Source organism: Procambarus clarkii, chromosome 63, assembly GCF_040958095.1.
Source record: "Procambarus clarkii isolate CNS0578487 chromosome 63, FALCON_Pclarkii_2.0, whole genome shotgun sequence".
Lineage (NCBI taxonomy): Eukaryota > Metazoa > Arthropoda > Malacostraca > Decapoda > Cambaridae > Procambarus > Procambarus clarkii.
Window position 1 is genome coordinate 8342290 of NC_091212.1, and position 16423 is coordinate 8358712.

A 16423-nucleotide genomic window follows, 5' to 3' on the forward strand; every position below is an offset into this window, starting at 1 on the left:
ACTGGGGGCCGGGGCACCCACTCACAGCTTGACTGGGGGCCGGGACACCCACTCACAGCTTGACTGGGGGCCGGGACACCCACTCACAGCTTGACTGGGGGCCGGGGCACCCACTCACAGCTTGACTGGGGGCCGGGGCACCCACTCACAGCTTGACTGGGGGCCGGGGCACCCACTCACAGCTTGACTGGGGGCCGGGACACCCACTCACAGCTTGACTGGGGGCCGGGGCACCCACTCACAGCTTGACTGGGGGCCGGGGCACCCACTCACAGCTTGACTGGGGGCCGGGACACCCACTCACAGCTTGAATGGGGGCCGGGACACCCACTCACAGCTTGACTGGGGGCAGGGACACGCACTCACAGCTTGACTGGGGGCCGGGACACCCACTCACAGCTTGACTGGGGGCCGGGACACCCACTCACAGCTTGACTGGGGGCCGGGACACGCACTCACAGCTTGACTGGGGGCCGGGACACGCACTCACAGCTTGACTGGGGGCCGGGGCACCCACTCACAGCTTGACTGGGGGCCGGGGCACCCACTCACAGCTTGACTGGGGGCCGGGGCACCCACTCACAGCTTGACTGGGGGCCGGGGCACCCACTCACAGCTTGACTGGGGGCCGGGGCACCCACTCACAGCTTGACTGGGGGCCGGGGCACCCACTCACAGCTTGACTGGGGGCCGGGGCACCCACTCACAGCTTGACTGGGGGCCGGGGCACCCACTCACAGCTTGACTGGGGGCCGGGGCACCCACTCACAGCTTGACTGGGGGCCGGGACACGCACTCACAGCTTGACTGGGGGCCGGGACACCCACTCACAGCTTGACTGGGGGCCGGGGCACCCACTCACAGCTTGACTGGGGGCCGGGGCACCCACTCACAGCTTGACTGGGGGCCGGGGCACCCACTCACAGCTTGACTGGGGGCCGGGGCACCCACTCACAGCTTGACTGGGGGCCGGGGCACCCACTCACAGCTTGACTGGGGGCCGGGGCACCCACTCACAGCTTGACTGGGGGCCGGGGCACCCACTCACAGCTTGACTGGGGGCCGGGGCACCCACTCACAGCTTGACTGGGGGCCGGGGCACCCACTCACAGCTTGACTGGGGGCCGGGGCACCCACTCACAGCTTGACTGGGGGCCGGGGCACCAACTCACAGCTTGACTGGGGGCCGGGGCACCCACTCACAGCTTGACTGGGGGCCGGGGCACCCACTCACAGCTTGACTGGGGGCCGGGGCACCCACTCACAGCTTGACTGGGGGCCAGGACACCCACTCACAGCTTGACTGGGGGCCAGGACACCCACTCACAGCTTGACTGGGGGCCAGGACACGCACTCACAGCTTGACTGGGGGCCAGGACACGCACTCACAGCTTGACTGGGGGCCAGGACACGCACTCACAGCTTGACTGGGGGCCAGGACACGCACTCACAGCTTGACTGGAGGCCAGGACACGCACTCACAGCTTGACTGGAGGCCAGGACACGCACTCACAGCTTGACTGGAGGCCAGGACACGCACTCACAGCTTGACTGGAGGCCAGGACACGCACTCACAGCTTGACTGGAGGCCAGGACACGCACTCACAGCTTGACTGGAGGCCAGGACACGCACTCACAGCTTGACTGGAGGCCAGGACACGCACTCACAGCTTGACTGGAGGCCAGGACACGCACTCACAGCTTGACTGGAGGCCAGGACACGCACTCACAGCTTGACTGGAGGCCAGGACACGCACTCACAGCTTGACTGGAGGCCAGGACACGCACTCACAGCTTGACTGGAGGCCAGGACACGCACTCACAGCTTGACTGGAGGCCAGGACACGCACTCACAGCTTGACTGGAGGCCAGGACACGCACTCACAGCTTGACTGGAGGCCAGGACACGCACTCACAGCTTGACTGGAGGCCACGACACGCACTCACAGCTTGACTGGAGGCCAGGACACGCACTCACAGCTTGACTGGAGGCCAGGACACGCACTCACAGCTTGACTGGAGGCCAGGACACGCACTCACAGCTTGACTGGAGGCCAGGACACGCACTCACAGCTTGACTGGAGGCCAGGACACGCACTCACAGCTTGACTGGAGGCCAGGACACGCACTCACAGCTTGACTGGAGGCCAGGACACGCACTCACAGCTTGACTGGAGGCCAGGACACGCACTCACAGCTTGACTGGAGGCCAGGACACGCACTCACAGCTTGACTGGAGGCCAGGACACGCACTCACAGCTTGACTGGAGGCCAGGACACGCACTCACAGCTTGTCTGGAGGCCAGGACACGCACTCACAGCTTGTCTGGAGGCCAGGACACGCACTCACAGCTTGACTGGAGGCCAGGACACGCACTCACAGCTTGACTGGAGGCCAGGACACGCACTCACAGCTTGACTGGAGGCCAGGACACGCACTCACAGCTTGACTGGAGGCCAGGACACGCACTCACAGCTTGACTGGAGGCCAGGACACGCACTCACAGCTTGACTGGAGGCCAGGACACGCACTCACAGCTTGACTGGAGGCCAGGACACGCACTCACAGCTTGACTGGAGGCCAGGACACGCACTCACAGCTTGACTGGAGGCCAGGACACGCACTCACAGCTTGACTGGAGGCCAGGACACGCACTCACAGCTTGACTGGAGGCCAGGACACGCACTCACAGCTTGACTGGGGGCAAGGACACGCACTCACAGCTTGACTGGGGGCAAGGACACGCACTCACAGCTTGACTGGGGGCAAGGACACGCACTCACAGCTTGACTGGGGGCAAGGACACGCACTCACAGCTTGACTGGGGGCAAGGACACGCACTCACAGCTTGACTGGGGGCAAGGACACGCACTCACAGCTTGACTGGGGGCAAGGACACGCACTCACAGCTTGACTGGGGGCAAGGACACGCACTCACAGCTTGACTGGGGGCAAGGACACGCACTCACAGCTTGACTGGGGGCCAGGACACGCACTCACAGCTTGACTGGGGGCCAGTACACGCACTCACAGCTTGACTGGGGGCCAGGACACGCACTCACAGCTTGACTGGGGGCCAGGACACGCACTCACAGCTTGACAGGGGGCCAGGACACGCACTCACAGCTTGACTGGGGGCCAGGACACGCACTCACAGCTTGACTGGGGGCCAGGACACGCACTCACAGCTTGACTGGGGGCCAGGACACGCACTCACAGCTTGACTGGGGGCCAGGACACGCACTCACAGCTTGACTGGGGGCCAGGACACGCACTCACAGCTTGACTGGGGGCCAGGACACGCACTCACAGCTTGACTGGGGGCCAGGACACGCACTCACAGCTTGACTGGGGGCCAGGACACGCACTCACAGCTTGACTGGAGGCCAGGACACGCACTCACAGCTTGACTGGAGGCCAGGACACGCACTCACAGCTTGACTGGAGGCCAGGACACGCACTCACAGCTTGACTGGAGGCCAGGACACGCACTCACAGCTTGACTGGAGGCCAGGACACGCACTCACAGCTTGACTGGAGGCCAGGACACGCACTCACAGCTTGACTGGAGGCAAGGACACGCACTCACAGCTTGACTGGGGGCCAGGACACGCACTCACAGCTTGACTGGGGCAGGACACGCACTCACAGCTTGACTGGAGGCAAGGACACGCACTCACAGCTTGACTGGAGGCAAGGACACGCACTCACAGCTTGACTGGAGGCCAGGACACGCACTCACAGCTTGACTGGAGGCCAGGACACGCACTCACAGCTTGACCGGAGGCCAGGACGCTTGTAGTTTTAGGACACAGACCGACGTCTCCTGATGGGCGACTGTAACATTTGGGGATGGTAAAAATCCTTCGAGTGTACCAAAGAGACGGGAAACAGAGTGTCAGAGTGAGAGTGGACGTGTCAGTGTGGAGAAGAGACACACTATCGGTCCACAGACTCAAGAGTGTAGTGATAATAAGAGAGAATATTATAGGAGAATAATATAGCCCAGAAAGTCAAATTATAAATGATAATGTTTTTTCATAGTGAAAACTTATGAGGACGCTGAGGACTCTACACAAACTGTAAGGAATGGAATTGAACTGTCAGGGGAAAGCGCCAAGCCATTACGACTATATAGCACTGGGAAGGGGAGGGGGTTAGGATTGGGATGGGACGGGGGGAGAAGGAATGGTGCCCAACCACTTGTGGACGGTCGGGGATTGAACGCCGACCTGCATGAAGCGAGACCCTCGCTCTACCGTCCAGCCCAAGTGATTGGGTTCAAACTATCAAGAGGACCTGACCAAGCTAAGGACTCTACACAACTGTCAAGAGGACTTGACCTGCAGGAAAGTCAAGCAATAGACTACTAGAGTTCAATCCCAGTACATTTAGGCCTAGGCTTCTGACTCTCCCGAAAATGAAACGATCTGAGAAGAGCAATAGAGTATAGGTCTAAGGGGACGGGGGGGGGGGGCGGTGTTAGCAGCTACATTGGGCCAATAAAGGGGAATGATCTGTGGCGGGATGCGAACCCTGGATAAAACATTGCCTCACTTTGTGCGCCATCCAGACATCCCTCTGGTCCTGTTGTCAGTTCTGTGGGTCCTGTTGTCAGCCCTGTGGGTCCTGTTGTCAGCCCTATGGGTCCTGTTGTCAGCCCTATGGGTCCTGTTGTCAGCCCTGTGGGACCTGTTGTCAGCCCTGTGGGCCCTGTTGTCAGCCCTGTGGGTCCTGTTGTCAGCCCTGTGGGTACTGTTGTCAACACTGTGGGTCCCGTTGTGGGCGCTGTTGTCAGCCCTGTGGGACCTGTTGTCAACCCTGTGGGACCTGTTGTCAGTCCTGTGGGACCTGTTGTCAGCCCTGTGGGTCCTGTTGTCAGCCCTGTAGGGACCTATTGTCAGCCCTGTGGGTCCTGTTGTCAGCCCTATGGGTCCTGTTGTCAGCCCTGTGGGTCCTGTTGTCAGCCCTGTGGGACCTGTTGTCAGCCCTGTGGGACCTGTTGTCAGCCCTGTGGGACCTGTTGTCAGCCCTGTGGGACCTGTTGTCAGCCCTGTGGGTCCTGTTGTCAGCCCTGTGGGTCCTGTTGTCAGCCCTGTGGGTCCTGTTGTCAGCCCTGTGGGTCCTGTTGTCAGCCCTGTGGGTCCTGTTGTCAGCCCTGTGGGTCCTGTTGTCAGCCCTGTGGGACCTGTTGTCAGCCCTGTGGGTCCTGTTGTCAGCCCTGTGGGTCCTGTTGTCAGTCCTGTGGGTCCTGTTGTCAGTCCTGTGGGTCCTGTTGTCAGTCCTGTGGGTCCTGTTGTCAGTCCTGTGGGTCCTGTTGTCAGTCCTGTGGGTCCTGTTGTCAGTCCTGTGGGTCCTGTTGTCAGTCCTGTGGGTCCTGTTGTCAGTCCTGTGGGTCCTGTTGTCAGTCCTGTGGGTCCTGTTGTCAGCCCTGTGGGTCCTGTTGTCAGCCCTGTGGCACCTGTTGTCAGCCCTGTGGCACATGTTGTCAGCCCTGTGGCACCTGTTGTCAGCCCTGTGGCACCTGTTGTCAGCCCTGTGGCACCTGTTGTCAGCCCTGTGGCACCTGTTGTCAGCCCTGTGGCACCTGTTGTCAGCCCTGTGGCACCTATTGTCAGCCCTGTGGCACCTATTGTCAGCCCTGTGGCACCTGTTGTCAGCCCTGTGGCACCTGTTGTCAGCCCTGTGGCACCTGTTGTCAGCCCTGTGGCACCTGTTGTCAGCCCTGTGGCACCTGTTGTCAGCCCTGTGGCACCTGTTGTCAGCCCTGTGGCACCTGTTGTCAGCCCTGTGGCACCTGTTGTCAGCCCTGTGGCACCTGTTGTCAGCCCTGTGGCACCTGTTGTCAGCCCTGTGGCACCTGTTGTCAGCCCTGTGGCACCTGTTGTCAGCCCTGTGGCACCTGTTGTCAGCCCTGTGGCACCTGTTGTCAGCCCTGTGGCACCTGTTGTCAGCCCTGTGGCACCTGTTGTCAGCCCTGTGGCACCTGTTGTCAGCCCTGTGGCACCTGTTGTCAGCCCTGTGGCACCTGTTGTCAGCCCTGTGGGTCCTGTTATTATTTAGGCCTCTTCCCTGAATATCCCACAGAGCCAGACCAAAGCTGGTCCACCCCACAGAGCCAGACCCCAGCTGGTCCACCCCACAGAGCCAGATCCCAGCTGGTCCACCCCACAGAGCCAGACCCCAGCTGGTCCACCACACAGAGCCAGACCCCAGCTGGTCCACCACACAGAGCCAGACCCCAGCTGGTTCACCCCACAGAGCCAGACCCCAGCTGGTCCACCCCACAGAGCCAGACCCCAGCTGGTCCACCCCACAGAGCCAGACCCCAGCTGGTCCACCACACAGAGCCAGACCCCAGCTGGTCCACCACACAGAGCCAGACCCCAGCTGGTTCACCCCACAGAGCCAGACCCCAGCTGGTCCACCACACAGAGCCAGACCCCAGCTGGTCCACCCCACAGCTGGTCCACCCCACAGACCCAGGCCCCAGCTGGTCCACCCCACAGACCCAGGCCCCAGCTGGTCCACCCCACAGACTCAGACCCCAGCTGGTCCCAACCAACAGACCCAGACCCCAGCTGGTCCCAACCAACAGACCCAGACCCCAGCTGGTCCACCCCACAGACCCAGACCCCAGCTGGTCCCACCTCACAGACCCAAACCCCAGCTGGTCCACCCCACAGACCCAGACCCCAGCTGGTCCACCCCACAGACCCAGACCCCAGCTGGTCCACCCCACAGAGCCAGACCCCAGTTGGTCCACCCCACAGACCCAGACCCCAGCTGGTCCCACCCCACAGAGCCAGACCCCAGCTGGTCCCACCCCACAGAGCCAGACCCCAGCTGGTCCCACCCCACAGATCCAGACCCCAGCTGGTCCCACCCCACAGACCCAGACCCCAGCTGGTCCCACCCCACAGACCCAGACCCCAGCTGGTCCCACCCCACAGACCCAGACCCCAGCTGGTCCCACCCCACAGACCCAGACCCCAGCTGGTCCCACCCCACAGACCCAGACCCCAGCTGGTCCACCCCACAGACCCAGACCCCAGCTGGTCCACCCCACAGAGCCAGACCCCAGTTGGTCCACCCCACAGAGCCAGACCCCAGCTGGTCCACCCCACAGAGCCAGACCCCAGCTGGTCCACTCCACAGAGCCGGACCCCAGCTGGTCCACCCCACAGACCCAGACCCCAGCTGGTCCACCCCACAGAGCCTGACCCCAGCTGGTCCACCCCACAGAGCCACACCCCAGCTGGTCCACCCCACAGAGCCAGACCCCAGCTGGTCCACCCCACAGAGCCAGACCCCAGCTGGTCCACCCACAGATCCAGACCCCAGCTGGTCCAACCCACAGACCCAGACCCCAGCTGGTCCACCCCACAGAGCCAGACCCCAGCTGGTCCACCCCACAGAGCCAGACCAAAGCTGGTCCACCCCACAGAGCCAGACCCCAGCTGGTCCACCCCACAGACCCAGACCCCAGCTGGTCCACCCCACAGACCCAGACCCCAGCTGGTTCACCCCACAGACCCAGACCCCAGCTGGTTCACCCCACACACCCAGACCCCAGCTGGTTCACCCCACACACCCAGACCCCAGCTGGTCCACCCCACAGAGCCAGACCCCAGCTGGTCCACCCCACATAGCCAGACCCCAGCTGGTCCACCCCACATAGCCAGACCCCAGCTGGTCCACCCACACACCCAGACCCCAGCTGGTCCACCCCACAGACCCAGACCCCAGCTGGTTCACCCCACAGACCCAGACCCCAGCTGGTTCACCCCACACACCCAGACCCCAGCTGGTCCACCCCACAGAGCCAGACCCCAGCTGGTCCACCCCACATAGCCAGACCCCAGCTGGTCCACCCCACATAGCCAGACCCCAGCTGGTCCACCCAGACCCCAGCTGGTCCACCCCACAGACCCAGACCCCAGCTGGCCCCATATAAACACAACAAAACTATTCTTCTGATGACAATATCTTCAACGCTCCCTGAAGGTACTTCAGTAAGCGTCCTGTTCCAGGTAATATCTAAGGCGGAAGCTTCCAGCTCGGCACGCGTAGCTAACTCACAGTTTGTAGGCTTGTTTAGAGAGCCCTTTCGGGAGAGCAGTTGGGTCGTTACTCACCAGGGAGGGTGGTGGTGGTGGGGTCGTGTAGCGGCGCTCTACACATCCTGGACGACCACCATTCAGTTGTGTACAAGTCACTAAGATTATCAACACATTCTTGAATCTTTCACTCCTCTTAATACCAGATCACTGATCACTATGATTACATAACCGACCTTCCAGTCTTGTTACATATTTACACACTCGCGCTGCATATTAACTTCATACACTCGTAAGTCTGCGTTTCAATAAACTTTGATCACATCTCTGTGACTGATGGAAGACCAAACACGCCTCGTGGATGAACGCCTCCCCACAGCGCGCAGCACCTCACCCTCTCACAGCCAGACAGTCACTGAGCCACATGGATTACTCTTCTCAGATGCCTCATACGTGTCGTAAAGTTGACATCTTACACGAGTTATTTTATTTTTACGTTCAATATAACATGCTAATTTCTACAATCTGCTCAACATTTTATCTTGATTTATATTAAAGGATTTCATTTTAAACAATTTGTTTATAAGTTCATGTACATAATATTTATTACTTCAGATTAAGAACGAAATACAACGAATAACCTTGTACGTCTGGCAAAGAGTGAGCCATAAATAATAGAGAGCAACTATTGGTCGGAATAGAGTAGGCGGAGCTTAAGTGTGCCATTAGCTGTGGTCCTGGCCGCTCATTGGTCAGCGGTCTCGCTGCCGCCACCCTCCAGCTGGGAATTATCTGGGAATTTACTAATTCATCTTACGAAGAATGTCTTCCAAAACGAATGACATTGTTATCGCTGCCATAAGATACTCTGAGATGCGTTTCTATCAACGTGGGAAGATAACAGCTGCCAAGAATAGCGAATTCCCTGACTACGAGCTGTCATTGGTGGAGGAGACGATGGGGGCGGGCCGGTTGTCAAGCCGTGGGAGCTGGAGGCTTCCATAGTGTATTAAGGCGACATTACCTCAAGCTTATCTTGATGAAGCACATCATCACATGAGGCTTGGGTGATCACTGCTACCCCAGGAGGAGGCTTGGGTGATCACTGCTGCCAGAGGAGGAGGCTTGGGTGGTCACTGCTGCCCCAGGAGGAGGCTTGGGTGGTCACTGCTGCCCCAGGAGGAGGCTTGGGTGATTACTGCTGCCCCAGGAGGAGGCTTGGGTGGTCACTGCTGCCCCAGGAGGAGGCTTGGGTGATCACTGCTGCCCCAGGAGGAGGCTTGGGTGATCACTGCTGCCCCAGGAGGAGGCTTGGGTGGTCACTGCTGCCCCAGGAGGCTTGGGTGATCACTGCTGCCCCAGGAGGAGGCTTGGGTGATCACTGCTGCCCCAGGAGGAGGCTTGGGTGGTCACTGCTGCCCCAGGAGGCTTGGGTGGTCACTGCTGCCCCAGGAGGAGGCTTGGGTGATCACTGCTGCCCCAGGAGGAGGCTTGGGTGGTCACTGCTGCCCCAGGAGGAGGCTTGGGTGATCACTGCTGCCCCAGGAGGAGGCTTGGGTGGTCTCTGCTGCCTCAGGAGGAGGCTTGGGTGGTCACTGCTGCCCCAGGAGGAGGCTTAGGTGATCACTGCTGCCCCAGGAGGAGGCTTGGGTGATCACTGCTGCCCCAGGAGGAGGCTTGGGTGATCACTGCTGCCCCAGGAGGAGGCTTGGGTGATCACTGCTGCCCCAGGAGGCTTGGGTGGTCACTGCTGCCCCAGGAGGAGGCTTAGGTGATCACTGCTGCCCCAGGAGGAGGCTTGGGTGATCACTGCTGCCCCAGGAGGAGGCTTGGGTGATCACTGCTGCCCCAGGAGGAGGCTAGGGTGATCACTGCTGCCCCAGGAGGAGGCTTGGGTGGTCACTGCTGCCCCAGGAGGAGGCTTAGGTGATCACTGCTGCCCCATGAGGAGGCTTGGGTGATCACTGCTCCACCAGGAGGAGACTTGGGTGGTCACTGCTGCCCCAGGAGGAGGCTTGGTTAATCACTGCTGCCCAAGGAGAAGGCTTGGGTGATCACTGCTGCCCCAGGAAGAGGCTTGGGTGATCAGTGCTGCCCCAGGAGGAGGCTTGGGTGATCACTGCTGCCCCAGGAGGAGGCTTGGGTGATTACTGCTGCCCCAGGAGGAGGCTTGGGTGATTACTGCTCCCCCAGGAGGAGGCTTGGGTGATTACTGCTGCCCCAGGAGGAGGCTTGGGTGATCAGTGCTGCCCCAGGAGGCGGCTTGGGTGATCAGTGTTGCCCCAGGAGGAGGCTTGGGTGATCAGTGCTCCCCCAGGATGAGGCTTGGGTGATCACTGCTGCCCCAGGAGGAGGCTTGGGTGATCACTGCTCCCCCAAGAGGAGGCTTAGATGATCACTGCTCCCCCAAGAGGAGGCTTAGATGATCACTGCTCCCCCAGGAGGAGGCTTGGGTGATCACTGCTGCCCCAGGAGGCGGCTTGGGCGATCACTACTGCCCCAGGAGGACACTTAGGTGATCACTGCTCCCCCAGGAGGAGGCTTGGGTGATCACCGCTGCCTCAGGAGGAGGCTTGGGTGATCACTGCTGCCCCAGGAGGAGACTTAGGTGATCACTGCTCCCCCAGGAGGAGGGTTGGGTGATCACCGCTGCCTCAGGAGGAGGCTTGGGTGATCACTGCTGCCCCAGGAGGAGGCTTGGGTGATCACTGCTCCCCCAAGAGGAGGCTTAGATGATCACTGCTCCCCCAGGAGGAGGCTTGGGTGATCACTGCTGCCCCAGGAGGAGGCTTGGGTGATCACTATTGCCCCAGGAGGAGACTTAGGTGATCACTGCTTCCCCAGGAGAAGGCTTGGGTCATCACTGCTCCCCCAGAAGGAGGCTTGGGTGATCACTGCTGCCCCAGGAGGAGGCTTGGGTGATCACTGCTCCCCCAGGAGGCTTGGGTGATCACTGCTGCCCCAGGAGGAGACTTAGGTGATCACTGCTCCCCCAGGAGGAGGCTTGGGTGATCACCGCTGCCTCAGGAGGAGGCTTGTGTGATCACTGCTCCCCCAGGAGAAGGCTTGGGGGACACTGCTGCCATAGGAGGAGGCTTGGGTGATCACTGTTGCCTCAGGAGGAGGCTTGGGTGATCACTGTTGCCTCAGGAGGAGGCTTGGGTGATCACTGCTGCCCCAGGAGGAGGCTTGGGTGATCACTGCTCCCCCAGGAGGAGGCTTGGGTGATCACTGCTACCCCAGGAGGAGGTTTGGGGTGATCACTGCTGCCCCAGGAGGAGGCTTAGGTGATCACTGCTGCCCCAGGAGGAAGCTTGGGTGATCACTGCTGCCCTAGGAGGCTTGGGTGATCACTGCTGCCCCAGGAGGAGGCTTGGGTGATCACTGCTGCCCCAGGAGGAGGCCTGGGTGATCACTGCTGCCCCAGGAGGAGGCTTGGGCGATCACTGCTGCCCCAGGAGGAGGCTTAGGTGATCACTGCTGCCCCAGGAGGAGGCTTGGGTGATCACTGCTCCCCAAGGAGGAGGTTTAGGTGATCACTGCTGCCCCAGGAGGAGGCTTGGGTGATCACTGCTCCCCCAGGAGGAGGCTTGGGTGATCGCTGCTGCCCCTGGAGGAGGCATGGGTGATCACTGCTCCCCCAGAAGGAGGCTTGGGTGATCACTGCTGCCCCAGGAGGCTTGGGTGATCACTGCTGCCCCAGAAGGCTTCGGTGATCACTGCTGCCCCAGGAGGCTTCGGTGATCACTGCTGCCCCATGAGGAGGCTTGGGTGATCACTGCTGCCCCAGGAGGCTTGGGTGATCACTGCTGCCCCAGGAGGAGGCTTAGGTGATCACTGCTGCCCCAGGAGGAGGCTTGGGTGATCACTGCTGCCCCAGGAGGCTTGGGTGATCACTGCTTCCCCAGGAGGAGGCTTGGGTGATCACTGCTGCCCCAGGAGGAGGCTTGGGTGATCACTGCTGCCCCATGAGGAGGCTTGGGTGATCACTGCTGCCCCAGGAGGCTTGGGTGATCACTGCTGCCCCAGGAAGCTTGGGTGATCACTGCTCCCCCAGGAGGTTTGGGTGATCACTGCTGCCCTAGGAGGAGGCTTGGGTGATCACTGCGGCCCCAGGAGGAGGCTTGGGTGATCACTGCTGCCCCAGGAGGAGGCTTGGGTGATCATTGCTCCCCCAGGAGGAGGCTTGGGTGATCACTGCTGCCCCCAGGAGGAGGCTTGGGTGATCACTGCTGCCCCAGGAGGAGGCTTGGGTGATCAGTGCTGTTTCAGGAGGAGGCTTGGATGATCACTGCTGCCCCAGGAGGAGGCTTGGGTGATCACTGCTGCCCCAGGAGGAGGCTTGGGTGATCACTAATGCCCCAGAAGGCTTGGGTGATCACTGCTCCCCCAGGAGGAGGCTTGGGTGATCACTGCTTCCCCAGGAGAAGGCTTGGGTGATCACTGCTCCACCAGGAGGAGGCATGGGTGATCACTGCTGCCCCAGGAGACTTGGGTGATCACTGCTCCCCCAAGAGGAGGCTTGGGTGATCACTGCTCCCCCAGGAGGAGGCTTGGGTAATCACTGCTCCCCCAGGAGGAGGCTTGGATGATCACTGCTGCCCCAGGATGAGGCTTGGGTGATCACTGCTGACCCAGGAGGAGGCTTGGGTGATCACTGCTGCCCCAGGAGGAGGCTTGGGTGATCACTGCTGCCCCAGGAGGAGGCATGGGTGATCACTGCTCCCCCAGGAGGAGGCTTGGGTGATCACTGCTGCCCCAGGAGGAGGCTTGGGTGATCACTACTCCCCCAGGAGGAGGCTTGGGTAATCACTGCTCTCCCAGGAGGAGGTTTGGGTGATCACTGCTCCCCCAGGAGGAGGCTTGGGTGATCACTGCTCCGCCAGGAGGAGGCTTGGGTGATCACTGCTCCCCCAGGAGGAAGCTTGGGTGATCATGCTCCCCCAGGAGGAGGCTTGGGTGATCACAGCTGCTCCAGGAGGAGGCTTGGGTGATCACTGCTGCCCCAGGAGAAGGCTTGGGTGATCACTGCTGGCCAAGGAGGAGGCTTGGGTGATCACTGCTGCCCCAGGAGGAGACTTCGGTGATCACTGCTGACCCAGGAGGAGGCTTGGATGATTACTGCTGCCCCAAAAGGAGGCTTGGGTGATCACTGCTGCCCCAGGAGAAGGCTTGGGTGATCACGTCTGCCCCAGGAGGAGGCTTGGGTGATCACTGCTGCCCCAGGAGGCTTGGGTGATCACTGCTCCCCAAGGAGGAGGTTTGGGTGATCACTGCTGCCCCAGGAGGAGGCTTGGGTGATCACTGCTCCCCTAGGAGGAGGCTTGGGTGATCACTGCTCCTTAAGGAGGAGGCTTGGGTGATCACTGCTGCCCCAGGAGGAGGCTTGGGTGATCACTGCTGCCCCAGGAGGAGGCTTGGGTGATCACTGCTGCTCCAGGAGGAGGCTTGGGTGACCACTGCTGCCCCAGGAGGAGGCTTGGGTGATCACTGCTGCCCCAGGAGGAGGCTTGGGTGATCACTGCTGCCCCAGGAGGAGGCTTGGGTGATCACTGCTGCCCCAGGAGGAGGCTTGGGTGATCACTGCTGCCCCAGGAGGAGGCTTGGGTGATCACTGCTGCCCCAGGAGGAGGCTTGGGTGATCACTGCTGCCCCAGGAGGAGGCTTGGGTGATCACTGCTGCCCCAGGAGGAGGCTTGGATGATCGCTGCTCCCCCAGGAGGCTTAGGTGATCACTGCTGCCCCAGGAGGAGGCTTAGATGATCACTGCTGCCCCAGGAGGAGGCTTAGGTGATCACTGCTGCCCCAGGAGGAGGCTTGTGTGATCACTGCTGCCCCAGGAGGAGGCTTGGGTGATCACTGCTGCCCCAGGAGGAGGCTTGGGTGATCACTGCTCCCCGGGGGACAGTACTGGTGCCCCCCCTCCCATCCCTGATACACCAGGGGACAGTACTGGTGCCCCCCCCCTCCCATCCCTGATACACCAGGGGACAGTACTGGTGCCCCCCCCTCCCATCCCTGATACACCAGGGGACAGTACTGGTGCCCCCCCTCCCATCCCTGATACAGCAGGGGACAGTACTGGTGCCCCCCCCCCTCCCATCCCTGATACACCAGGGGACAGTACTGGTGCCCCCCCTCCCATCCCTGATACACCAGGGGACAATACTGGTGCCCCCCCCCCTCCCATCCCTGATACACCAGGGGACAGTACTGGTGCCCCCCCCCTCCCATCCCTGATACACCAGGGGACAGTACTGGTGCCCCCCCCCCTCCCATCCCTGATACACCAGGGGACAGTACTGGTGCCCCCCCCCCCTCCCATCCCTGATACAGCAGGGGACAGTACTGGTGCCCCCCCCCTCCCATCCCATCCCGTCAACTCGTCCCAACCTTTCCCTTTTCCTCTTGACTTCACCTTTTCCACTTTTCCGACCCCCCTGATTATGCCTCTTCCTTCACCCCTTCCTTCCTTTCCATCCTTCCTTCCCACCCACATGTCCATGTGGCCGGGTGCACCACATGTCCATGTGGCCGGGTGCACCACATGTCCATGTGGCCGGGTGCCCCACATGTCCATGTGGCCGGGTGCTCCACATGTCCATGTGGCCGGGTGCCCCACATGTCCATGTGGCCGGCTGGTCCACATGTCCATGTGGCCGGGTGCACCACATGTCCATGTGGCCGGGTGTCCCACATGTCCATGTGGCCGGGTGCCCCACATGTCCATGTGGCCGGGTGCCCCACATGTCCATGTGGCCGGGTGCACCATGTGTCCATGTGGCCGGGTGCACCACATGTCCATGTGGCCGGGTGCACCACATGTCCATGTGGTGCTGTACACAATACACACAGGAGATAGAGTCCTGGTGGACTTTTTATTATTATTTCCTACCACAGACGTGGCCAGACATTTACAATGCTAACCAGAATATATATACATTTTCATATATACATCTGTATATATACATATACAGATGTGTTAAACATATAGTTTAGGGGTTTATTGAACAATCAACCACAGAAGGTGATTGTATAGTGATTTTAAAATGGTACTCTACGCTACATACAGGATTACATATATACACAGGTTCACGTCTGTGTATATACGTCTACATAAACAGTGTTCATAAAGTTGACACTTGGCGGACTGACAGGAGCTCCCTAGTGTCAAGGATGACGGGTATACGACACGAGCTTCCCTGTCTCATTCTGTCCACCAGGGGGTAGACAGCCCCCCCCCCCCGGGCGCCCCACAAAGGGGGGGGGGCAACCAACACGGCACCAACGAGGCGGAAACCCCCGCTGACAAATGGGTTGTTGGCGTCGTCATTACGAGTGAAGGAACACGCCGCTCTTGTGAACCGCTCGTTAACCGCGGGGTAACAAGCGGTCGGTCGGGGCCCCCGCTCACACGCCCCGCCGCACCCGCGCACGCTACGCCGCGCCGCGCCCCGCTACCGGCCCGCGCAAACGACCCCCAACAAACAAAAATATCTAAGGACAACGAGCCCAAAACACGGCCGACTCTCGACTCCCGAGAAAGGGGGAAAATGAGCCCTATTGCCCTAGAGGTTAAGGTCGAGAATGCCTCGTCAGAGAGAGGCATAAGGGGGATCATAAACACATGAACCCTGCGTCAGATCTTCATTTGTCTGGCGGGACGGGTAGGAGGATCAGAGACGAGCAGCGGCGCTTCAAGAGGGGGTTCGATCCTCCTCGTCCCACCTTCATTATCTACACCTTAGTAAAAAAATGGAAAACAAAAATAGAAATTGAAGTCCAAATCAATTTTGATGTCACTGCTGTCAGCTAACAACCTCTGAAGTGCAATTCGGTGGTTAGCCTTGTTTGTGGTGTTCACAAGTGTAACTGAACGTGAACAAACTCGCGTGAACGTGAACAAACGCGAACATGATCTTGAATATTCAATTACGTAAAGAACACAATGTGTGAATATGGCCAAATGTGAAGCATGTTAATGTGAGCCCGCAGCCAGGGACACATAGGGACAATGATCCAGCAGCCAGGGACACATAGGGACACTGACCCATCAGCCAGGGACACATAGGGACACTGACCCATCAGCCAGGGACACATAGGGACACTGATCCAGCAGCCAGGGACACATAGGGACACTGACCCATCAGCCAGGGACACATAGGGACGCTGACCCATCAGCCAGGGACACATAGGGACACTGATCCAGCAGCCAGGGACACATAGGGACACTGACCCCAGCAGCCAGGGACACATAGGGACACTGACCCATCAGCCAGGGACACATAGGGACGCTGACCCATCAGCCAGGGACACATAGGGACACTGACCCAGCAGCCAGGGACACATAGGGACACTGATC

At 60.4% G+C, this 16423-nt stretch overlaps 1 protein-coding gene across 3 annotated transcripts in view; it reads right to left on the reverse strand.

The window, feature by feature from the left end:
- The window catches only part of LOC123769566 (protein Wnt-5b-like), a 501917-nt gene that overhangs the window by 68291 nt on the left and 417203 nt on the right, over positions 1-16423 (reverse strand). Inside the window, exon 1 of one of the 3 annotated variants that reach the window (XM_045760810.2) lies at positions 8140-8487. The exons of the other annotated variants lie outside the window; for them this stretch is intronic. The gene's annotated coding sequence lies outside the window, so the exon portion shown is untranslated. Of the gene's footprint in view, positions 1-8139; positions 8488-16423 lie in introns of those variants that run through there. 3 annotated transcript variants of the gene reach the window in all.